This window comes from Canis aureus, chromosome 4 (genome assembly GCF_053574225.1).
Source record: "Canis aureus isolate CA01 chromosome 4, VMU_Caureus_v.1.0, whole genome shotgun sequence".
NCBI classification, from domain to species: domain Eukaryota; kingdom Metazoa; phylum Chordata; class Mammalia; order Carnivora; family Canidae; genus Canis; species Canis aureus.
The window spans coordinates 60,097,183-60,122,076 of NC_135614.1; the positions used below are offsets into that span (position 1 = coordinate 60,097,183).

General features: G+C 50.4%; 1 protein-coding gene across 14 annotated transcripts in view; it reads right to left on the bottom strand.

The window, feature by feature from the left end:
- The window catches only part of LOC144312796 (zinc finger protein 12-like), a 163,765-nt gene that overhangs the window by 50,966 nt on the left and 87,905 nt on the right, over positions 1-24,894 (bottom strand). For 13 of the 14 annotated variants that reach the window (XR_013378404.1, XR_013378405.1, XR_013378402.1 and 10 more), the window contains 2 exons: positions 20,838-20,915; positions 6,882-6,959 (listed from right to left, as the gene is read on the bottom strand). The gene's annotated coding sequence lies outside the window, so the exon portion shown is untranslated. The remainder of the gene's footprint in view (positions 1-6,881; positions 6,960-20,837; positions 20,916-24,894) is intronic. The other variant, XR_013378407.1, reaches the window with a different exon arrangement.

Genomic DNA, 24,894 nt, shown 5'->3' on the forward strand with positions numbered 1-24,894 from the left:
TACCTAAGCTGAAAGCGAGAGTTGGATGCTCAACTGACTGCATCACCCTGGCGCCTGTTTCTACCTTTTGATGTCTCTGATTGTGTCAACAGTGTATACATGTTGGTGCACACACCACTTTCAATTCTTTTGGGTAGATTCCTGGCCGTGGAATTGCTGGGTCCAAAGTAGGCCTAGGTGTAACCATTTGAGGAGCTGCCAAGGTTTTTTCCAAAGTGCTACAGCATTTTACATTCCCACCAGCAGTGTTTAATGGTTCTAGTTTCAGGGCATCATCACTACCATTTGTTGTTATCTGACTTTTTGATGTTAGCCATGTAGTGGCTGTGAAGTGGTATCTCACTGTGGTTTTGATCTGCCTTTTCCTGCTGACTAATAACATCAAGCATTCTTCATGTGTTTGTTAGCTATTTACATACGGTGTAAGGATCCAGGTTCATTCTTTGTCATGTGCCTAGCAAATGTTCCCAGGACCACTTGTTGAAAGAACAGTCCTTTCCTTGTTGAATGCTCTTGCCACTCATGTCAAAAACCACTTGAACATAGGTATATGGGTTGATTTCTAGAGTCTCCATTTATTCTCTCGATCTATATGTCTACCCATATGGTAGCACCACATCATTATACCATAATTTTGTAGTAATTTTCGAAATCAGGAAGTGTAAGCCCTCCAACTTTGTTCTTTTCAAGATTGTTTCGGCGCTTCCAGGTCTCTTGCAGTTCCATATGCATTTAAGGATCATCTTTTCCATTTCTGCAAAAGGAGCTACTGAGTTTTGATAGGGATTTCATTGAAGCTGTAGATGCCTTTGGGCAATACCGCATCTTAAAAATATCAAGTTTCCCAATCAACGATCACATGCTACCTTTCCTTTTGCTTAGGCCTTTAACTTTTCTCAGCAGTGTTTTCGTAATTTTCAGTGTAGAAGTGTACGTGCTTGGTTTAAGTTATTCCTTGGTATTTTATTCCTTTGGAAACTATTATCAAGTTGTTTGCTTAATGTCTTTTTTGAATTGTTCATTGATGTTGTATGGAAATACCACTTCCGGGGATCCCTGGGTGGCTCAGCGGTTTGGTGCCGGGCTTTAGCCCAGGGTGCGATCCTGGAGACCCAGATTCGAGTCCCACGTCGCGCACCCTGCGTGGAGCCTGCTTCCTCCTCTGCCTGTGTCTCTGCCTCTCTCTCTCTCTCTCTCTTTCTCTGTCTCTCTCTCTCTATATATATATATATATAATGAATAAATAAATAAAATCTTTAAAAAAATAAAAAATAAAAGGAAATACCACTTACTTTGTATGCTGATCTTGTGTCCTGCAGCTTTACTGAATTTCTTTATTAGCTATACTGGTTTGTGTTTGAGGCAGGACGGGGATTTTTTTTTTTTTTTTAATTTTACTGAGATTATGTTACCTATGAATAGATACAGTTTTATATCTCTCTTTCTAATTTGGATGCCCTTCATTTCTTTTTCTTGGCTAATTGCTCTGGCTGTCATTTAACACAATGTTGAATAAAGTGCTCAAAGAAGGCATCTTTGTTCTGTGCTGGATCGCAGAGGGAAAACTTTTAGCTCTTACCACTGAATATGTTATCTGTGAGTTATTCATAAGTTTTCTTGATCATGTTTAGGAATTTTCCTTCTTCTAGTTTGTTGTATTTTCATCATAAAAGGGTATTGAACTTTGTTAAAGACTTTTTCTGCATTAATTGAGATGATGAGATGATCAGGATTGCTTCCCCTCCTTCATTCTATTAATGTATGCTGATGGATTTTTTTAAATAATGAACCACTCTTTTATTTCTAGGATAAATCCCACTTGTTCATACTAGTAATAATAATAAAAAATAATAATCCATTTAATATGCTAGTTTTGGTTTGATAACATTTTGCTGAAGATTTTCTCATATATACTCCTAAGAAATATGGGCTTGTAATTTTCTTGCGATGTCTCTGTCTGGCTTTAGTATCACTTCATACCCACCAGGATAGATAGCATCAAAAAGTCAGACACTGCTGGGAGATTTGAGAATAATTTCCATTAGTTCTTTAAGTGTTTTATAGAATTTTCCAGTTAAGCCATCTGGTTCTGAGCTTTTCTTTGTGGAGAGGTTTTTGCTTACCGATTCAGTCCATTCATTATAGGTCTGATATAGGGCTGTTCTATTTCTTCTTGAATCGGTTTCAGTAGTTTGTGTGCTTCTAAGAATTTGTCCATTTTCTAGGTCATCTAATTTATTGGTATATAATTGTTCCTACTATCCTTATGATCTTTTTCATCTGCAGGTCTGTATTAATGCCCCCACCATCACACAGTTAACCTCTGAACCGCATGGGGTATAGAGACACCTACGCCCCACCCATGCAGTTTGAAATCCGCATATTACTTTGGATCCTGCAATATGTAACTGATTGCCTACTGTTGACTGGAAGCCTTATCAATAACAATTAACACATATTTTGTATGTCGCGGTATTATATATAGTATTCTTAAAGTAAGCTAGAGACCAGGCACCCTTAGTCTTCATCTCTTCAAGTCTTTGCTTCAAAATCACCAAGGAGGCCTCTGCTGTCTACCTAATTTAAACTTAATCCCCCCATCTCCCTTTACCTGATCTACTTTCTATATTATAATTTACTATTTAATATGCAGTATGATAATGCTTATTGTTAGCTGACTACCTCTACTTCAACTAAATTTCATGAAGGCAGCGTTTTTTTGTCTGCTTGATTCAGTACTGTGTCCCCAGCACTAGAAAGAGTGTGCGGTTCACGGATGCTCAGTAAACAGTCCTTTAAAAAAAATACAGTTATATGTACTACATATAATTTATGAAATTTACCAAATTTCATAAAACACTCCTTGTCACAAGGGAATATATATGGTATTCTACAGTATCTTACCTATTTTTAAATAATGCCCCCATACAAGAGTACATACTGCAGGATGCCACTTCCATGATGTACTACAAACGCGAAATTAACCCGCAGAGATAAAATTGTAAAACTGATTGATCTTTAAGCCGTGGTCAGGGAGTGGGGGTTGACTAAAAAGGGGCAGCACTTTCTGGGGAAGTACACTGATCTGTATTTTCACGGGGGGGGGGGGGGGGCGGTTGTTACACAGGTCCATCGGCAATTTTTGCATTTTTGTTCTCTGTAAATTATGTGCAAATCATTCTATGAAAATTACGTCCGACCTAAAAATACTGGCAAATAAAACTATTAGTGCAGCTCACTAAACAGATTTCACCGCCCATACTCACTACGGGGTTGCAGCCCATGACCTAAAAGGCGGACTTGGAGCGCTGCTGTAAGGGTGAAAGGTTAGATGCCATTGGAAAAGCAGGCAGCGCTCCCCCTGGAACGTTTCCGACCTTCAGGAAAGCTTGGTTCTCTTTCCACAGCCCGGAGGGCGCTCCTCGCCTTGGTGTCCAGGCCTTGCGCGCCCGGCACCGCTGGATGCGCTCCAGGCACCACACCTGCAGCGCGGCGCCAGGGCACCAGCCAGAAGGCAGTGCGGGGACCCCGACCGCCCCGGGCTCACGGACCCAGGTCGAGGAGGGTCACTGCAGCTTTCGACACGCCCCGATCCACGCCTACCCCCAAAGGCCTGCTGACCCCTATTGTTCTTCCCCCACCTCTCAAGCCCGCCCGACATCAACCACGTGGAGGGCTTCGGGCCCCGGACTCGGCCCCCGCCCCCGGGGCGCTGCAGCCAGGCCTTGGAGGGCACACGTGCGCAGAAGAGGGCGCCGGGTCCCTTCGCCCGCGAAATCCGTCTCCCAGAAGGAAAGCCTGCGCTGCGGCGCCGCACATGCGCAGCGAGGGCCCGAGAGGCCGAGGGGCCGGGCCCGGGGGCGGCGGGGCGCCTCGCGTCCCATTGCAGCGCCTGGCGCGCACCGACCCCAGCCCCTGCGTCTCCAAACCCTTCCTGCAAAAAGGCCCAGTCGGAGGACCAACGGGCGCACGAGCCTAGCGATGGCGCAAGACCCAGGACGCGGCGACAATTCTCTCTCCCAGGCCCGAGCACGTTTCGCTAATGCTTGGAGGACTTAACTCAGGCATTGGAGTTGGAGCCCCAAGCCTTTCCAATGTTTGCAGTCGGCTTTTCTGCCTCCCTGAATGGACCTGAGAGTAGACCGTTGTGACAAGAGGGGAAACACGTCTCAGAGCTTTCCGTAAAGTGCCTGCAAGTCAAAGCTAACAGCGGCATATTTTCTAGGAACACACGCCAATTATTTTTGATGACACAAACATAAAGACCAATAGCTAACTCCTTTGAGTAATAGTAAAAAGAACAACTTGAAAAAACCCAGAGATAGTTTTCCTCCGCAGGGCAGGTGGATGTTCTGAAAATGCTGTTGCTTCACATTGATCTAGTGCAACATTAATCAGTGCCCTGATAGGTATCCACAGTTCTGGGGAAACTGGTTACTTGGGGAAAAAGTTCTCTTTGGATGATCACCTTCCATGCTGTGCCAGTTTCCATAGGGCTTAAAAGTTACGATGAACAGAAATACCTACAGAGCGTTTGCTTGGAATAAAGAACGTGGCCGGCAAAATACAGATTTTTGTCCTTGGTTTCTAAAAGGTGGCCTCTAGATTCTTGGCATTTCCCTAGTGTTTAATGTCCCCGGTAGGCCCCAATGATGTGCTTGGAGGCTATGACATCCTGACAACACAGAGAGGAAAACAAGTTTCACTTTTGTAGCCCTTTCAGATCTTACACTATGAGTCTCACCCTTTGGCTAGTTCTCAATCATATCCTAATGCTGTAATAAAACTGTAATCACAAGCACAGTGCTTTCGTGAGTTCTGTGAGTCACGGTCGTGAATTATCAAAGTATCAGAGGGGGAACTGGGAAGCGCTGAATCTTTAGCCCACGAGCCAGAGGTGAGGGTGACCTGCGGATTCCTGGGCATGCGGCTGGTGACTGAAGTGAGGGCAATCTTCTGGAGGGCTGTGCCCTTAATCTGGGAAGTTTGGCCCAACTCTAGCCGGTTAGTGTCAGAAATCACCGAGGCTATGCACTATGTACTATGCATGATTCTAGGTGCTTTAAATGTATTAACTAATTTAATCCTCCCATAGGAACTGTAGGAAGTAGATTCTATTATTAACCTCGTTTTACACATGTTGAATGGAGACACACGGATTCACCCACTCGCTGGGGAACACACAGCTAGTTAGTGGGAGAGCGAGGCAGAAGGGCTGTAGACCATGGATTGGTAAACTGCTACTCACAGGCCACATCAGCCAACTGCCTGGTTTTCTACCGTCTGTGACCATAGGATGTTTTTCACATTTGGAAACGGCTGGAAAAAATTCAGAGAGCTGTGTTTGTGTTTTAGTGTATAAAAGTGACTGCGTGATGACGGGTCAGTGTCTTTGAAAGAAAAGGTTAGTGTTGCTTGAAGTTCCCCTAGAGATGGGAGGAGGGTAGAAGTCTCCGGGTCCCAATTCCACTGAGGGGGTTCCCCATACCAAGGATAAGCAATTCTTGGACATCAGCCAGCTGTCCCACAATTTAACTCAACTGTGTCACACGTCCTGGGACATAGCATTAGATCCCACAGCTTCACACTTCAGTCCTACGAGATTGACACCCCTCCCCACTTCAGACCCTAGCCACAAGCCCAGGTTATTATATGGTTATGACCCGGCAGCTATTGCTTGGAGGTTCCCAGGCCAACTCCTTAAACTCCGGTCACAAGTTTAGGTCGTTACTGACTGTCCGGCTATAGATCAGAGCCACAAGCCACAAGCCCTTCCCTTGGGCTCAATTAATTAGAACTCATAGAACCCAAATATTTTACTTATTCGATGACTGATTTATTATAAAATGTAGGATTCAGAAACAGCTAAACGGAAGACACATGTAGGGCAGGTGTGGGAAAAAGGTGTGGAGCTTCCATGCTGTCTAAACAAGCCACTCTCCCCATTATCTCCACATGTTCACCAACCTGGAAGCTCTTCAAACTCTGTCATTTTGTGTTTTTAGGGAGGCTTTATTATATAGGCTTTCTATCTATTAAGGACTGGCCATTGGTTCTTGATCAACGGCCAGCCCCTAGCCCATCCCTGAAGATCAGGGAGTGGGACTAAAAGTTTCACCCCTGTATGCATCGTTGGTTCCCCTGACAACCAGCCACCATCTTTAGGTGCTTTCCACAAGTCACAACAGGAATGTAAACCCAGTTGTGGTGGAAAGGGTCTATTATGAATCATGAGACACCCGTTTCACTTTTATGACTCCAAAGCAATTTCAGAAACTGAGGGCAGGAGACCAATAGGATGACAAAAGATGCTCCCATTGCTCTTCTCACTCAGGAAATCCCAAGGGTTTTGGAAGCCGTGAGCCAGGAACCATCGACAATGACCAAATGTGAGACATATATTTTCATTGTCATTAAGTCGACTAAATATGCTTTTCTTATAAATCACAGAATCACCTAGGGTCACGGGGACACGAAGCACCAGTGTCAAGAGGCAGGAGTAAAGATCATAGTGTTTGTGTTTGTTTTTTAAAGATAAGAGTGTTTTTATTTTAATTCCAGTATAGTTAACATACGGTGTAATATTAGTTTTGGGTACATATATAATACAGCGAGGCAACGATTCCATGTAACACCAAGTGGGTCATGGCAAATGCACTACAGACTGTAGCCTTTCCTGGAATTTCCATGGGCAAGGAAGGCAGAGCAGGTCAAACAGTTTAGAATTGGCTGGCTTGAATAATTGTGGAGGGCTTTGGGACATAGGGATTGTCTTTGTCTGTTCCCTGGCCCGGGATTGATTTAGGGCAGGGGAATATTGGCTCGGTTTGTGATTATTAGATAAAGGAGGTGGTTGGGGGTATGGGATGGGGCTGGTTTACCTGTGAGAGGAGTGCTGTCAGGCAAGTTGTTTATCGCAATAGGAATTAACCACCACCCTCCCAGGAGGTCAACACATCCTAATGAGGAGAAGATAAAAAATACGGTTAATATAGTATCTCAAAATACATGAACATTTTGTGACATTCCAATTCTAGTGTATATAAGTAAAGTTTCATTGAAACATAGCAATATTGACTTATTTATTATTGTCTATGGCTGCTGTCACTCTACAGCAGCGAGTTGACTTGTGATAGAGGCCATATGGCCTAGAAAACCTAAGTTGTTTACTATTCAGCCCTTTTCCTAAACTAAATTTTGTCAACCTCTGCTCTATAGTAAATGCCGTTCGACTGTATGAAATACTGCATAGAAACGAAGATGTAAAACGATGAACATTTTAAAAATATAAGGCTATATGTCCTAAATCTTTAGGTGGAGAGACTCTCACTTTTACCATAGGGGAAAAATTAGATTATGTTATGGAAAATATGAAAACTTTCTATGGTAAAAAACCATCATAAAGGTACTTCCACCTGTAGGAAGATGGAGGAGATCTAGTGTTCCCTGTTCCTTCTGCTAAGAAAGAGCTCGGGATCCTGATACATCTTCTGGGACTGCATCGTTTTCTGGCTTTCACAGTTTGTATTGAAAAGTCAGTTTGTATTGAGCGGGGATCATGCCAGGGACCCTCCCTGAGGGCCCTGGGGCCCTGCCGAGGGACAAGGACCCCTGAGTGCCAGGCGATTCCTGTGCCTCAGCTCAAGCATCACCGCAGGAGATCTGGGAAAAGCTGAGGCTGGTGGTCGCGGGGTGGCCACACCTTGGCCGGATCCTCGCCATCGCGGTGCCAGGGCTCAGGCGCCCGCCTGCACAATCCCTGCGCGCCCCCGGGCCTCGCGGGCCTCGTGCCCGCGCGCGCGCACCCCGAGGCGCCCTGGGTTCCAAAGCCGTGTCCTGGCAACGGGCCAAACACTGCTCTGGGCCTTCGCCGCCACGTTGGCAACCGAAGGAGAGCGCTGGGAGCCCAGCTCTGTATGCACGGCCTCCGCCCGGAGCCAAGTGCTCGAAGGGCACCTACCTGGGCAGGCTGCGCCCCTCAGGCACGGCCCGGGCCCCGCGGGGTGGGCCCCCGGCAGCAGGCCTCGGCCGCCTGCAGCCCGCTCACTGCGCCCCCCGACCAGCCTTGGCCCGCAGGGGTGGCCCAGCGGTCCAAACGCCGGGGTCAACTCCCAGGCCATCCTACAAGTGTGCCGCGACCCGGGATGGGCGCTGGTTCCTAGCATCGGCCACAAGGTACTCTGTGATCCCGTGGGCCCTGCGCTCTGTTCTGGGGCTCATCACCCAGATCTGCAGGCGCGGCGGCCTGCACAGGACGATGCTGTCAGCCCCCCAAGCACAGGCGTCCCTCACCTCCGCGTCCACCCTGGGCAGACTCCCTGCCTACGTGCCGCAGCTGCGGCTGGTCACCCCGGGGCCAGTGGCAGCACCCAGCTGTGGCCAAGACGTCTCCGCAGTGAAGAGGGCGTGGAGCGCCCGGGAGGAGGAGGACCCTGCCCTCACAGAGCCCCCAGATGCTCGGAGAAGGTGCCCTAAAGGTGCCGGGGCAGCACAGCCGGCATTCAGGCCCTTCGGTGTGGACAGAAGCCTGTGTTCCTTCGTGCCCAGGCCTGGGCCTCTGCACAGAAGCCTCCCCGCAGAGAGAGCAGCCGACGCAGCAGACGACAAGTCCCACACGTCCAGCAGGAGCTCGTGCAGCACTCGAAATGCCATCAGCAGCTCCTACAGCTCCACCAGGGAGTTCCCGTCCGTGCAGAGGAGGAGGGGTCCAGCCAGAAGACAGGGCCGGCTGCCCCCGAGGCCCCCAGAGAAAGTCAGCCAAGACAGCCCCTCGTGTCCCGCTGCGCCTCCTGTGCCCTGCCAGATGAAGAACCAGCGCCAGCAGGAGGCGGGTGCCACCACGGGGCAGAAAGAACCCTGCAAGGACCGCTCACCCACGTCTGACTGCTCCAGGCCCCGAAGACGCAAGATCCCTCTGCTGCCACACAGGCCAGGGGGTCCTGTGCGGCTGCCGCCAGCCCCTGAGCTCGGCTTTCGAGTCACCGCTGAGGACCTAGACGGGGAGAAGAAAGCCGCCCTCCAGCGCATCGACCGTGCTCTGCGAGGGGAGGTGGAGGGCGTCTCGAGGTGCGGCTCCAGGTGCCCTTCCAGTGCCTTGCCCGGGCCTGCTGCTCGGGCCGTTGTACTGCCAGCTGTCGCTCCAGCCCCTGGCCTGAGTGCACAGCGGGCGGAGCAGGACTCCCTGGGTCCCCTGGCTGTCCTGTCGCCTGGTGGAGGGGCTGTCTCTGTGCCGCCTCTGTCTCGGGGGGAGCCCAGCTCCCCTGGCGCCACCTCCTCCCTGTCACAGCCCCTCCCTGGCACCTGTGCACGATCCTCACCTCCAGCCCCATGCACCTTGCTGGCCTCTGCTTCCTGCCCGGGATGGGGATCGGGCAGGGCTGACCTGTCTGCCGAGGCCCCGGACCCCTCCAGGCCTGCTCCCTGCTCTGCATCAGGCCTGGCGTGTGCACGGAGCAGCCCAGCTCCTGGCTGTTCCATTCCCGCAGCTGCTGCAGAGTCCCTGCGCCCCTCCAGGGTGAAGCGCGGCAGGCACTGCCCTCGGATGGGAGGCGAGGGAGGGGGCTCTCTGCCAACCAACTGGGTCAGCGGTTTAACGGATGCCAGCTGTGCCTTCCCCGCTGTTACCAGCACCTCCAGAACGCAGTGCCCTAGCCCCATGTGTGTTGACTGTCCCGTGTTCAGCTCCCGGAGCTCCCCTCCCGCCGTGGGGCCTCGTGCCCCCCCTTCCAGGAGCCTGCCGGTCACTTGTGCTGTCCCTTCCAGCCCCTCAAGCGGCACATCCGCAGGCTTGGCTCCCCAGCCAGCCTCTGACGGCCAGGTCACCCCCATGGACTGCACTCCCCCTTGCCAGCCTCTGCTCTTGGGGTCTCCCCCTGGCTCCAGTGGGAGCTTCTTTCCATCTGCCCAGGCCCTTCCGATGCCCTCCAGAGACAGCATGGGCTCAGTCACAGCCACCACTGGCCTGCACACGCTGGGGCTCTGGAGCCACAGCCCACCTGGGAACCGTCCCCGTGGGAACCCAGGAACCCCAGCTCAGCCCACATTCGGGGCCACTGACGGGCAGTGTCAGGGAGCCACCAGCCTTCGCAGCGCTGTCCCCTATGGACAACGGGCAGCTCCAGCCTCAACCGCTGCCGTGGCCCTGACCTCGGCTCTAGGCCGGCTCTCCTTGGGCAGCACCACACAGGTGGCTTTCGGGGGTTCCTCGCCCACCTCCTGCACCTCGGGGACCCATGCTGGCACCCAGCCAGGCGTTGCTGCCACCCCAGCTGTCGTGCCCCCCGGCACGGCCACCGCCCCTAGCTCCATGACCAATGCTGGGCCCAACAGCCAGCAGCCCTGCCCAATAGCTGGCGGTGCAAGCCCAGCCCCCTTGAGCTTGGGGGTTGGCGCAGCCCCCGCAGGCTTGGGGAGGAGACAGGCTGCCCCAGGTCGGAAGCGCACCTTTGGAGCTCTCAGCGTGACGCCACAAACCAGCGGGGCCCCGAGCGGCACACACCGCTCTGGGGACAGCTTGGGCCCGAACACCCAGGGCCACCCTTGCGGGAGCACCCCCATCACCACCGCCCGAGCCAGCCCTCAACACAACCCTGTGTCTGGAGCCCCGAAAGCCCCTCGTGTGAGTCCCAGCCCGAGGCACTTAGCGGCTCAGAGGCCCCCGAGGCCCAGCCCAGAGCCCAGCAGCACTGCCAGCGAGGCCACCTGCAGGGTCGCGTGGGTCCCAGGCCCTACTCCTCCCGGCGCTGCCTCTGTGCTGAGCACAGCCAGGAGCAGCCCTGCCAGGACGAGCCCCTCGTCAGCTGCCCAGGGCTCGGGGGGTCGCAAAAGAGCTGCGCCGGGCCACAAGTCATTTGCCTCCACCTCGCAATCCACTCTTTTGGGGTCTAGGAGGAAAATGCGGGCCTGAGGCCACAGCTTCCTTCCTGGCAAGTCGCCCGCGTGCCCCTTCCCTCTAGGCTACACGTGTATGGACCTCATGCCCATGGGAAACCCTAGTCTAGCCCTGACCTCTGTGCACCCGGAGCGACCCTGGGCATCCCGAAAGCCACCATCCAGAATATTGCCAAGCCTTGCCCCGCACTTTTGCCCAAAGGTGGGTGGCTCGAGGTTGTGTCAGATCCCAGTGGCTACAGGCCCCAGGACGGTGCGCGCAGGCCCGTGTCCCATCTGCCTCCAGTCCTGCAGCCCACACGACTCCTCCTCGACCCACAGTGTAGATGAATTGGAGTACCGTCAATGAACAGGGCAGGCAGGCTCACCTATGCCTGGACCTATGGTGGCACCCTGATTAGGACTCTGCTTCTTCATCTCGGGTTGGTTTACGGACTTTCACTTTGGAGCACTCTGTGCAAAACTATTTAGGGAAGCCCAGGCACCTGGTGTGGTTTGCACTGACAGAAGGAATGGAGCCTACATGGTCTGAATCCAGGTTGCAGTGCTGCTATCAATCCTGGAAATAGGCTTTTTTTGGTAAGATATGTGAATGAAGTGTTGGTGTCTTCACCAAAAGGTGGCACCTAAGGGTTCTGAGGAAATAAATGTATAGACCCTCTGTACAGACTTGTGTATAAACAACTTTTGTATATACATATAGGATAGCTTTTTTGAACTTATACAGCTGTACATAAAAGTAGCTGATACTAGTTAAGCCTGTGTCAACATTTTTTTTCCACTTGTACATTTCGGACTTTTTCTTTTGGTTGATTAAAGTTGCATATGCTAAGTGTGTGAATGAAAAAAAAAATGCCCTCCCCATGTTCTTTCTATGTTCTACCAGTTTCCTCCAGAGCTTAAAATAAAGCCTTGCTCCACTTCTTTGCATTAAACAAAAACGTCAGTTGACAATCTTAGTTCTTAAAGGGAATATGTTTTCTTTGACTACTCTAAGACTTTCCGGTTTTTTTTTTGTTTCAATAAAGAACATCTTTATTGAGATATAATTCAGTCGTTTAAAGTGTCTAATTTAGTGGCCTTTAGTATACTATCCAGTGCTCATTACACCACGTGCCCTTCTTAATGTCCGTCACCTAGCCCCACCTAGCCCCACTCCCCTCCCCTCCAGCAAACCTCAGTTTATTTCCTGTGATTAAGAGTCTCTTATGGTTTGTCTCCCTCTCTGGTGTCCTTTTGTTTTCTTTTTTCCCTCCCTTCCCATATGATCCTGTTTTGTTTCTTAAAATTCCACCTATGAGTGAGAGCCTATGATAATTGTCTTCCTCTCATTGACTTTATTCACTTAGTATAATAGCCTTTAGTTCCATCCACATCATTGCAATTGGCAAAATTTCTTTCTTTTTTTTTTGATGGCTGAGTAGTACTAATCATGTGTGAATGATTAGTTATCTATCTATCTATCTATCTATCTATCTATCTATCTATCCATCTATCTAACTATATCTCTATCCATCCTCTTTATCCATTCATCTGTCAATGGACATCGTGACTCTTTCCATAGTTTGGCTGTTGTGGACATTGCTGCTATAAGTTGGGATGCAGGTGCCCCTTCAGATCACTACATTTGTATCTTTGGGGTGAATATCTGCTGTGCAATTGCTGGGTCATAGGGTAGCTCTGTTTTCTACTTTTTGAGGAACCTCCATACTCTTTTCTTGCCTTCCCAGCAACAGTGTAAAAGGGTTCCCCTTTCTCTGCATCCTTGCCAATGTCTGTTCTTTCCGACTTGTTAATTTTAGCCATTCTCACTGGCGAGAGGTGGTATCTCATTGTGGTTTTTATTTGTATTTCCCTGATGCCAATGCTATTGAGCATATTTTCATGTGTCCGTTGGCCATTTGTATGTCCTCTCTGGAGAAATGTCAGTTCATGTCTGCTGCCCATTTCCTGATTGGATTCTTTGTTCTTTGGGTGTTGAATTTAATAAGTTCTTTATGGATTTTGGATATTAGCCCTTTACCTGATATGTCATTTGCAAATATCTTCTCCCATGCCGTCAGTTTTCTTTCGATTTCGTTGACTCTTTCCTTTGCTGTGCAAAAGCTTTTAACCTTGATCAAGTCCCAATAGTTCATTTTTGCCTGTGTTTTCCTTACCTTTGGAGATGTGTCTAGTGAGGATTTGCTGCAGCCAAGGTCACAAAGGTTGTGGCCTGTGTTCTCCTCTAGGATTTTGATGGACTCCTGTCTCACATTTAGGTCTTTCTTCCATTCTGAGTCTATTTCTGTGCATGGTGTAAGAAAATGATCCAGTTTCATTCTTCAGCATGTGGCTGTCCAATATTCCCAACACCATTTGTTGAAGAGACTTTTTTCCATCGGATATTCTTTCCTGCTTGGTTGAAGATTAGTTCACCACAGAGTTGAGGGTCCATTTATGGGTTCTCTATTCTGTTCCATTGATCTACGTATCTGTTTCTGTGCCACCATACTCTCTTGATGATTCCAGCTTTGGAATAGAGCTTGAGGTCTGGAATCGTGATGCCACCCTTTTGGTTTTCTTTTCAACATTCCATTCCGTTGGCTATTTGGGGTCTTTTTCTGGTTCCATACAAATTTTAGGATTCTTTGTTTCAACGCCGAAATAAGTTGATAGTATTTTGATAGGGATTGCATTGAATTTTTAGATTGCTCTAGATATCATAGGCATTTTAACAATATTTGTTCTTCCAATCCACGAGCACGGAGTGTTGTTTTTCCATTTCTTCGTGCTTTCTTCAGTTTCTTTCATGAGTGTTCTATAGTTTTCAAGAGTACAGATCCTTTGCCCCTTTGGTTAGGTTTATTCCTAGGTATCTTATGGTTTTTGTATACCATGTTTTCTTGATTCACTCACCAGTTGATGGACATTTGGCTTGTTTGTACTTAAAAAAGAATTATTTATTAGAGAGAGAGAGCACAAGGTGAAGGGGAAGAGAGAGAGGGAGAGAGAAATTCCAGCAGACTCCACACCCTGTGCTGAGCCCAAGGCTGGGCTTGATCTCATGACCCGGAGACCACTGTACCTAAGCTGAAAGCGAGAGTTGGATGCTCAACTGACTGCATCACCCTGGCGCCTGTTTCTACCTTTTGATGTCTCTGATTGTGTCAACAGTGTATACATGTTGGTGCACACACCACTTTCAATTCTTTTGGGTAGATTCCTGGCCGTGGAATTGCTGGGTCCAAAGTAGGCCTAGGTGTAACCATTTGAGGAGCTGCCAAGGTTTTTTCCAAAGTGCTACAGCATTTTACATTCCCACCAGCAGTGTTTAATGGTTCTAGTTTCAGGGCATCATCACTACCATTTGTTGTTATCTGACTTTTTGATGTTAGCCATGTAGTGGCTGTGAAGTGGTATCTCACTGTGGTTTTGATCTGCCTTTTCCTGCTGACTAATAACATCAAGCATTCTTCATGTGTTTGTTAGCTATTTACATACGGTGTAAGGATCCAGGTTCATTCTTTGTCATGTGCCTAGCAAATGTTCCCAGGACCACTTGTTGAAAGAACAGTCCTTTCCTTGTTGAATGCTCTTGCCACTCATGTCAAAAACCACTTGAACATAGGTATATGGGTTGATTTCTAGAGTCTCCATTTATTCTCTCGATCTATATGTCTACCCATATGGTAGCACCACATCATTATACCATAATTTTGTAGTAATTTTCGAAATCAGGAAGTGTAAGCCCTCCAACTTTGTTCTTTTCAAGATTGTTTCGGCGCTTCCAGGTCTCTTGCAGTTCCATATGCATTTAAGGATCATCTTTTCCATTTCTGCAAAAGGAGCTACTGAGTTTTGATAGGGATTTCATTGAAGCTGTAGATGCCTTTGGGCAATACCGCATCTTAAAAATATCAAGTTTCCCAATCAACGATCACATGCTACCTTTCCTTTTGCTTAGGCCTTTAACTTTTCTCAGCAGTGTTTTCGTAATTTTCAGTGTAGAAGTGTACGTGCTTGGTTTAAGTTATTCCTTGGTATTTTATTCCTTTGGAAACTATTATCAAGTTGTTTGCTTAATGTCTTTTTTGAATTGTTCATTGATGTTGTATGGAAATACCACTTCCGGGGATCCCTGGGTGGCTCAGCGGTTTGGTGCCGGGCTTTAGCCCAGGGTGCGATCCTGGAGACCCAGATTCGAGTCCCACGTCGCGCACCCTGCGTGGAGCCTGCTTCCTCCTCTGCCTGTGTCTCTGCCTCTCTCTCTCTCTCTCTCTTTCTCTGTCTCTCTCTCTCTATATATATATATATATAATGAATAAATAAATAAAATCTTTAAAAAAATAAAAAATAAAAGGAAATACCACTTACTTTGTATGCTGATCTTGTGTCCTGCAGCTTTACTGAATTTCTTTATTAGCTATACTGGTTTGTGTTTGAGGCAGGACGGGGATTTTTTTTTTTTTTTTAATTTTACTGAGATTATGTTACCTATGAATAGATACAGTTTTATATCTCTCTTTCTAATTTGGATGCCCTTCATTTCTTTTTCTTGGCTAATTGCTCTGGCTGTCATTTAACACAATGTTGAATAAAGTGCTCAAAGAAGGCATCTTTGTTCTGTGCTGGATCGCAGAGGGAAAACTTTTAGCTCTTACCACTGAATATGTTATCTGTGAGTTATTCATAAGTTTTCTTGATCATGTTTAGGAATTTTCCTTCTTCTAGTTTGTTGTATTTTCATCATAAAAGGGTATTGAACTTTGTTAAAGACTTTTTCTGCATTAATTGAGATGATGAGATGATCAGGATTGCTTCCCCTCCTTCATTCTATTAATGTATGCTGATGGATTTTTTTAAATAATGAACCACTCTTTTATTTCTAGGATAAATCCCACTTGTTCATACTAGTAATAATAATAAAAAATAATAATCCATTTAATATGCTAGTTTTGGTTTGATAACATTTTGCTGAAGATTTTCTCATATATACTCCTAAGAAATATGGGCTTGTAATTTTCTTGCGATGTCTCTGTCTGGCTTTAGTATCACTTCATACCCACCAGGATAGATAGCATCAAAAAGTCAGACACTGCTGGGAGATTTGAGAATAATTTCCATTAGTTCTTTAAGTGTTTTATAGAATTTTCCAGTTAAGCCATCTGGTTCTGAGCTTTTCTTTGTGGAGAGGTTTTTGCTTACCGATTCAGTCCATTCATTATAGGTCTGATATAGGGCTGTTCTATTTCTTCTTGAATCGGTTTCAGTAGTTTGTGTGCTTCTAAGAATTTGTCCATTTTCTAGGTCATCTAATTTATTGGTATATAATTGTTCCTACTATCCTTATGATCTTTTTCATCTGCAGGTCTGTATTAATGCCCCCACCATCACACAGTTAACCTCTGAACCGCATGGGGTATAGAGACACCTACGCCCCACCCATGCAGTTTGAAATCCGCATATTACTTTGGATCCTGCAATATGTAACTGATTGCCTACTGTTGACTGGAAGCCTTATCAATAACAATTAACACATATTTTGTATGTCGCGGTATTATATATAGTATTCTTAAAGTAAGCTAGAGACCAGGCACCCTTAGTCTTCATCTCTTCAAGTCTTTGCTTCAAAATCACCAAGGAGGCCTCTGCTGTCTACCTAATTTAAACTTAATCCCCCCATCTCCCTTTACCTGATCTACTTTCTATATTATAATTTACTATTTAATATGCAGTATGATAATGCTTATTGTTAGCTGACTACCTCTACTTCAACTAAATTTCATGAAGGCAGCGTTTTTTTGTCTGCTTGATTCAGTACTGTGTCCCCAGCACTAGAAAGAGTGTGCGGTTCACGGATGCTCAGTAAACAGTCCTTTAAAAAAAATACAGTTATATGTACTACATATAATTTATGAAATTTACCAAATTTCATAAAACACTCCTTGTCACAAGGGAATATATATGGTATTCTACAGTATCTTACCTATTTTTAAATAATGCCCCCATACAAGAGTACATACTGCAGGATGCCACTTCCATGATGTACTACAAACGCGAAATTAACCCGCAGAGATAAAATTGTAAAACTGATTGATCTTTAAGCCGTGGTCAGGGGGTGGGGGTTGACTAAAAAGGGGCAGCACTTTCTGGGGAACTACACTGATCTGTATTTTCACGGGGGGGGGGGGGCGGTTGTTACACAGGTCCATCGGCAATTTTTGCATTTTTGTTCTCTGTAAATTATGTGCAAATCATTCTATGAAAATTACGTCCGACCTAAAAATACTGGCAAATAAAACTATTAGTGCAGCTCACTAAACAGATTTCACCGCCCATACTCACTACGGGGTTGCAGCCCATGACCTAAAAGGCGGACTTGGAGCGCTGCTGTAAGGGTGAAAGGTTAGATGCCATTGGAAAAGCAGGCAGCGCTCCCCCTGGAACGTTTCCGACCTTCAGGAAAGCTTGGTTCTCTTTCCACAGCCCGGAGGGCGCTCCTCGCCTTGGTGTCCAGGCCTTGCGCGCCCGGCACCGCTGGATGCGCTCCAGGCACCACACCTGCAGCGCGGCGCCAGGGCACCAGCCAGAAGGCAGTGCGGGGACCCCGACCGCCCCGGGCTCACGGACCCAGGTCCAGGAGGGTCACTGCAGCTTTCCACACGCCCCGATCCACGCCTACCCCCAAAGGCCTGCTGACCCCTATTGTTCTTCCCCCACCTCTCAAGCCCGCCCGACATCAACCACGTGGAGGGCTTCGGGCCCCGGGACTCGGCCCCCGCCCCCGCCCCCGGGGCGCTGCAGCCAGGCCTTGGAGGGCACACGTGCGCAGAAGAGGGCGCCGGGTCCCTTCGCCCGCGAAATCCGTCTCCCAGAAGGAAAGCCTGCGCTGCGGCGCCGCACATGCGCAGCGAGGGCCCGAGAGGCCGAGGGGCCGGGCCCGGGGGCGGCGGGGCGCCTCGCGTCCCATTGCAGCGCCTGGCGCGCACCGACCCCAGCCCCTGCGTCTCCAAACCCTTCCTGCAAAAAGGCCCAGTCGGAGGACCAACGGGCGCACGAGCCTAGCGATGGCGCAAGACCCAGGACGCGGCGACAATTCTCTCTCCCAGGCCCGAGCACGTTTCGCTAATGCTTGGAGGACTTAACTCAGGCATTGGAGTTGGAGCCCCAAGCCTTTCCAATGTTTGCAGTCGGCTTTTCTGCCTCCCTGCATGGACCTGAGAGTATACCCTTGTGACAAGAGGGGAAACACGTCTCAGAGCTTTCCGTAAAGTGCCTGCAAGTCAAAGCTAACAGCGGCATATTTTCTAGGAACACACGCCAATTATTTTTGATGACACAAACATAAAGACCAATAGCTAACTCCTTTGAGTAATAGTAAAAAGAACAACTTGAAAAACCCAGAGATAGTTTTCCTCCGCAGGGCAGGTGGATGTTCTGAAAATGCTGTTGCTTCACTTTGATCTAGTGCAACATTAATCAGTGCCCTGATAGGTATCCACAGTTCTGGGGAAACTGGTTACTTGGGGAAAAAGTTCTCTTTGGATGATCACCTTCCATGCTGTGCCAGTTTCCATAGGGCTTAAAAGTTACGATGAACAGAAATACCTACAGAGCGTTTGCTTGGAATAAAGAACGTGGCCGGCAAAATACAGATTTTTGTCCTTGGTTTCTAAAAGGTGGCCTCTAGATTCTTGGCATTTCCCTAGTGTTTAATGTCCCCGGTAGGCCCCAATGATGTGCTTGGAGGCTATGACATCCTGACAACACAGAGAGGAAAACAAGTTTCACTTTTGTAGCCCTTTCAGATCTTACACTATGAGTCTCACCCTTTGGCTAGTTCTCAATCATATCCTAATGCTGTAATAAAACTGTAATCACAAGCACAGTGCTTTCGTGAGTTCTGTGAGTCACGGTCGTGAATTATCAAAGTATCAGAGGGGGAACTGGGAAGCGCTGAATCTTTAGCCCACGAGCCAGAGGTGAGGGTGACCTGCGGATTCCTGGGCATGCGGCTGGTGACTGAAGTGAGGGCAATCTTCTGGAGGGCTGTGCCCTTAATCTGGGAAGTTTGGCCCAACTCTAGCCGGTTAGTGTCAGAAATCACCGAGGCTATGCACTATGTACTATGCATGATTCTAGGTGCTTTAAATGTATTAACTAATTTAATCCTCCCATAGGAACTGTAGGAAGTAGATTCTATTATTAACCTCGTTTTACACATGTTGAATGGAGACACACGGATTCACCCACTCGCTGGGGAACACACAGCTAGGTAGTGGGAGAGCGAGGCAGAAGGGCTGTAGACCATGGATTGGTAAACTGCTACTCACAGGCCACATCAGCCAACTGCCTGGTTTTCTACCGTCTGTGACCATAGGATGTTTTTCACATTTGGAAACGGCTGGAAAAAATTCAGAGAGCTGTGTTTGTGTTTTAGTGTATAAAAGTGACTGCGTGATGACGGGTCAGTGTCTTTGAAAGAAAAGGTTAGTGTTGCTTGAAGTTCCCCTAGAGATGGGAGGAGGGTAGAAGTCTCCGGGTCCCTATTCCACTGAGGGGGTTCCCCATACCAAGGATAAGCAATTCTTGGACATCAGCCAGCTGTCCCACAATTTAACTCAACTGTGTCACACGTCCTGGGACATAGCATTAGATCCCACAGCTTCACACTTCAGTCCTACGAGATTGACACCCCTCCCCACTTCAGACCCTAGCCACAAGCCCAGGTTATTATATGGTTATGACCCGGCAGCTATTGCTTGGAGGTTCCCAGGCCAACTCCTTAAACTCCGGTCACAAGTTTAGGTCGTTACTGACTGTCCGGCTATAGATCAGAGCCACAAGCCACAAGCCCTTCCCTTGGGCTCAATTAATTAGAACTCATAGAACCCAAATATTTTACTTATTCGATGACTGATTTATTATAAAATGTAGGATTCAGAAACAGCTAAACGGAAGACACATGTAGGGCAGGTGTGGGAAAAAGGTGTGGAGCTTCCATGCTGTCTAAACAAGCCACTCTCCCCATTATCTCCACATGTTCACCAACCTGGAAGCTCTTCAAACTCTGTCTTTTGTGTTTTTAGGGAGGCTTTATTATATAGGCTTTCTATCTATTAAGGACTGGCCATTGGTTCTTGATCAACGGCCAGCCCCTAGCCCATCCCTGAAGATCAGGGAGTGGGACTAAAAGTTTCACCCCTGTATGCATCGTTGGTTACCCTGGCAACCAGCCACCATCTTTATGCGCTTTCCACAAGTCACATCAGGAATGTAAACCCAGTTGTGGTGGAAAGGGTCTATTATGAATCATAAGACACCCGTTTCACTTTTATGACTCCAAAGCAATTTCAGAAACTGAGGGCAGGAGACCAATAGGATGACAAAAGATGCTCCCATTGCTCTTCTCACTCAGGAAATCCCAAGGGTTTTGGAAGCCGTGAGCCAGGAACCATCGACAATGACCAAATGTGAGACATATATTTTCATTGTCATTAAGTCGACTAAATATGCTTTTCTTATAAATCACAGAATCACCTAGGGTCACGGGGACACGAAGCACCAGTGTCAAGAGGCAGGAGTAAAGATCATAGTGTTTGTGTTTGTTTTTTAAAGATAAGAGTGTTTTTATTTTAATTCCAGTATAGTTAACATACGGTGTAATATTAGTTTTGGGTACATATATAATACAGCGAGGCAACGATTCCATGTAACACCAAGTGGGTCATGGCAAATGCACTACAGACTGTAGCCTTTCCTGGAATTTCCATGGGCAAGGAAGGCAGAGCAGGTCAAACAGTTTAGAATTGGCTGGCTTGAATAATTGTGGAGGGCTTTGGGACATAGGGATTGTCTTTGTCTGTTCCCTGGCCCGGGATTGATTTAGGGCAGGGGAATATTGGCTCGGTTTGTGATTATTAGATAAAGGAGGTGGTTGGGGGTATGGGATGGGGCTGGTTTACCTGTGAGAGGAGTGCTGTCAGGCAAGTTGTTTATCGCAATAGGAATTAACCACCACCCTCCCAGGAGGTCAACACATCCTAATGAGGAGAAGATAAAAAATACGGTTAATATAGTATCTCAAAATACATGAACATTTTGTGACATTCCAATTCTAGTGTATATAAGTAAAGTTTCATTGAAACATAGCAATATTGACTTATTTATTATTGTCTATGGCTGCTGTCACTCTACAGCAGCGAGTTGACTTGTGATAGAGGCCATATGGCCTAGAAAACCTAAGTTGTTTACTATTCAGCCCTTTTCCTAAACTAAATTTTGTCAACCTCTGCTCTATAGTAAATGCCGTTCGACTGTATGAAATACTGCATAGAAACGAAGATGTAAAACGATGAACATTTTAAAAATATAAGGCTATATGTCCTAAATCTTTAGGTGGAGAGACTCTCACTTTTACCATAAGGGAAAAATTAGATTATGTTATGGAAAATATGAAAACTTTCTATGGTAAAAAACCATCATAAAGGTACTTCCACCTGTAGGAAGATGGAGGAGATCTAGTGTTCCCTGTTCCTTCTGCTAAGAAAGAGCTCGGGATCCTGATACATCTTCTGGGACTGCATCGTTTTCTGGCTTTCACAGTTTGTATTGAAAAGTCAGTTTGTATTGAGCGGGGATCATGCCAGGGACCCTCCCTGAGGGCCCTGGGGCCCTGCCGAGGGACAAGGACCCCTGAGTGCCAGGCGATTCCTGTGCCTCAGCTCAAGCATCACCGCAGGAGATCTGGGAAAAGCTGAGGCTGGTGGTCGCGGGGTGGCCACACCTTGGCCGGATCCCTGCCATCGCGGTGCCAGGGCTCAGGCGCCCGCCTGCACAATCCCTGCGCGCCCCCGGGCCTCGCGGGCCTCGTGCCCGCGCGCGCGCACCCTGAGGCGCCCTGGGTTCCAAAGCCGTGTCCTGGCAACGGGCCAAACACTGCTCTGGGCCTTCGCCGCCACGTTGGCAACCGAAGGAGAGCGCTGGGAGCCCAGCTCTGTATGCACGGCCTCCGCCCGGAGCCAAGTGCTCGAAGGGCACCTACCTGGGCAGGCTGCGCCCCTCAGGCACGGCCCGGGCCCCGCGGGGTGGGCCCCCGGCAGCAGGCCTCGGCCGCCTGCAGCCCGCTCACTGCGCCCCCCGACCAGCCTTGGCCCGCAGGGGTGGCCCAGCGGTCCAAACGCCGGGGTCAACTCCCAGGCCATCCTACAAGTGTGCCGCGACCCGGGATGGGCGCTGGTTCCTAGCATCGGCCACAAGGTACTCTGTGATCCCGTGGGCCCTGCGCTCTGTTCTGGGGCTCATCACCCAGATCTGCAGGCGCGGCGGCCTGCACAGGACGATGCTGTCAGCCCCCCAAGCACAGGCGTCCCTCACCTCCGCGTCCACCCTGGGCAGACTCCCTGCCTACGTGCCGCAGCTGCGGCTGGTCACCCCGGGGCCAGTGGCAGCACCCAGCTGTGGCCAAGACGTCTCCGCAGTGAAGAGGGCGTGGAGCGCCCGGGAGGAGGAGGACCCTGCCCTCACAGAGCCCCCAGATGCTCGGAGAAGGTGCCCTAAAGGTGCCGGGGCAGCACAGCCGGCATTCAGGCCCTTCGGTGTGGACAGAAGCCTGTGTTCCTTCGTGCCCAGGCCTGGGCCTCTGCACAGAAGCCTCCCCGCAGAGAGAGCAGCCGACGCAGCAGACGACAAGTCCCACACGTCCAGCAGGAGCTCGTGCAGCACTCGAAATGCCATCAGCAGCTCCTACAGCTCCACCAGGGAGTTCCCGTCCGTGCAGAGGAGGAGGGGTCCAGCCAGAAGACAGGGCCGGCTGCCCCCGAGGCCCCCAGAGAAAGTCAGCCAAGACAGCCCCTCGTGTCCCGCTGCGCCTCCTGTGCCCTGCCAGATGAAGAACCAGCGCCAGCAGGAGGCGGGTGCCACCACGGGGCAGAAAGAACCCTGCAAGGACCGCTCACCCACGTCTGACTGCTCCAGGCCCCGAAGACGCAAGATCCCTCTGCTGCCACACAGGCCAGGGGGTCCTGTGCGGCTGCCGCCAGCCCCTGAGCTCGGCTTTCGAGTCACCGCTGAGGACCTAGACGGGGAGAAGAAAGCCGCCCTCCAGCGCATCGACCGTGCTCTGCGAGGGGAGGTGGAGGGCGTCTCGAGGTGCGGCTCCAGGTGCCCTTCCAGTGCCTTGCCCGGGCCTGCTGCTCGGGCCGTTGTACTGCCAGCTGTCGCTCCAGCCCCTGGCCTGAGTGCACAGCGGGCGGAGCAGGACTCCCCGGGTCCCCTGGCTGTCCTGTCGCCTGGTGGAGGGGCTGTCTCTGTGCCGCCTCTGTCTCGGGGGGAGCCCAGCTCCCCTGGCGCCACCTCCTCCCTGTCACAGCCCCTCCCTGGCACCTGTGCACGATCCTCACCTCCAGCCCCATGCACCTTGCTGGCCTCTGCTTCCTGCCCGGGATGGGGATCGGGCAGGGCTGACCTGTGTGCCGAGGCCCCGGACCCCTCCAGGCCTGCTCCCTGCTCTGCATCAGGCCTGGCGTGTGCACGGAGCAGCCCAGCTCCTGGCTGTTCCATTCCCGCAGCTGCTGCAGAGTCCCTGCGCCCCTCCAGGGTGAAGCGCGGCAGGCACTGCCCTCGGATGGGAGGCGAGGGAGGGGGCTCTCTGCCAACCAACTGGGTCAGCGGTTTAACGGATGCCAGCTGTGCCTTCCCCGCTGTTACCAGCACCTCCAGAACGCAGTGCCCTAGCCCCATGTGTGTTGACTGTCCCGTGTTCAGCTCCCGGAGCTCCCCTCCCGCCGTGGGGCCTCGTGCCCCCCCTTCCAGGAGCCTGCCGGTCACTTGTGCTGTCCCTTCCAGCCCCTCAAGCGGCACATCCGCAGGCTTGGCTCCCCAGCCAGCCTCTGACGGCCAGGTCACCCCCATGGACTGCACTCCCCCTTGCCAGCCTCTGCTCTTGGGGTCTCCCCCTGGCTCCAGTGGGAGCTTCTTTCCATCTGCCCAGGCCCTTCCGATGCCCTCCAGAGACAGCATGGGCTCAGTCACAGCCACCACTGGCCTGCACACGCTGGGGCTCTGGAGCCACAGCCCACCTGGGAACCGTCCCCGTGGGAACCCAGGAACCCCAGCTCAGCCCACATTCGGGGCCACTGACGGGCAGTGTCAGGGAGCCACCAGCCTTCGCAGCGCTGTCCCCTATGGACAACGGGCAGCTCCAGCCTCAACCGCTGCCGTGGCCCTGACCTCGGCTCTAGGCCGGCTCTCCTTGGGCAGCACCACACAGGTGGCTTTCGGGGGTTCCTCGCCCACCTCCTGCACCTCGGGGACCCATGCTGGCACCCAGCCAGGCGTTGCTGCCACCCCAGCTGTCGTGCCCCCCGGCACGGCCACCGCCCCTAGCTCCATGACCAATGCTGGGCCCAACAGCCAGCAGCCCTGCCCAATAGCTGGCGGTGCAAGCCCAGCCCCCTTGAGCTTGGGGGTTGGCGCAGCCCCCGCAGGCTTGGGGAGGAGACAGGCTGCCCCAGGTCGGAAGCGCACCTTTGGAGCTCTCAGCGTGACGCCACAAACCAGCGGGGCCCCGAGCGGCACACACCGCTCTGGGGACAGCTTGGGCCCGAACACCCAGGGCCACCCTTGCGGGAGCACCCCCATCACCACCGCCCGAGCCAGCCCTCAACACAACCCTGTGTCTGGAGCCCCGAAAGCCCCTCGTGTGAGTCCCAGCCCGAGGCACTTAGCGGCTCAGAGGCCCCCGAGGCCCAGCCCAGAGCCCAGCAGCACTGCCAGCGAGGCCACCTGCAGGGTCGCGTGGGTCCCAGGCCCTACTCCTCCCGGCGCTGCCTCTGTGCTGAGCACAGCCAGGAGCAGCCCTGCCAGGACGAGCCCCTCGTCAGCTGCCCAGGGCTCGGGGAGTCGCAAAAGAGCTGCGCCGGGCCACAAGTCATTTGCCTCCACCTCGCAATCCACTCTTTTGGGGTCTAGGAGGAAAATGCGGGCCTGAGGCCACAGCTTCCTTCCTGGCAAGTCGCCCGC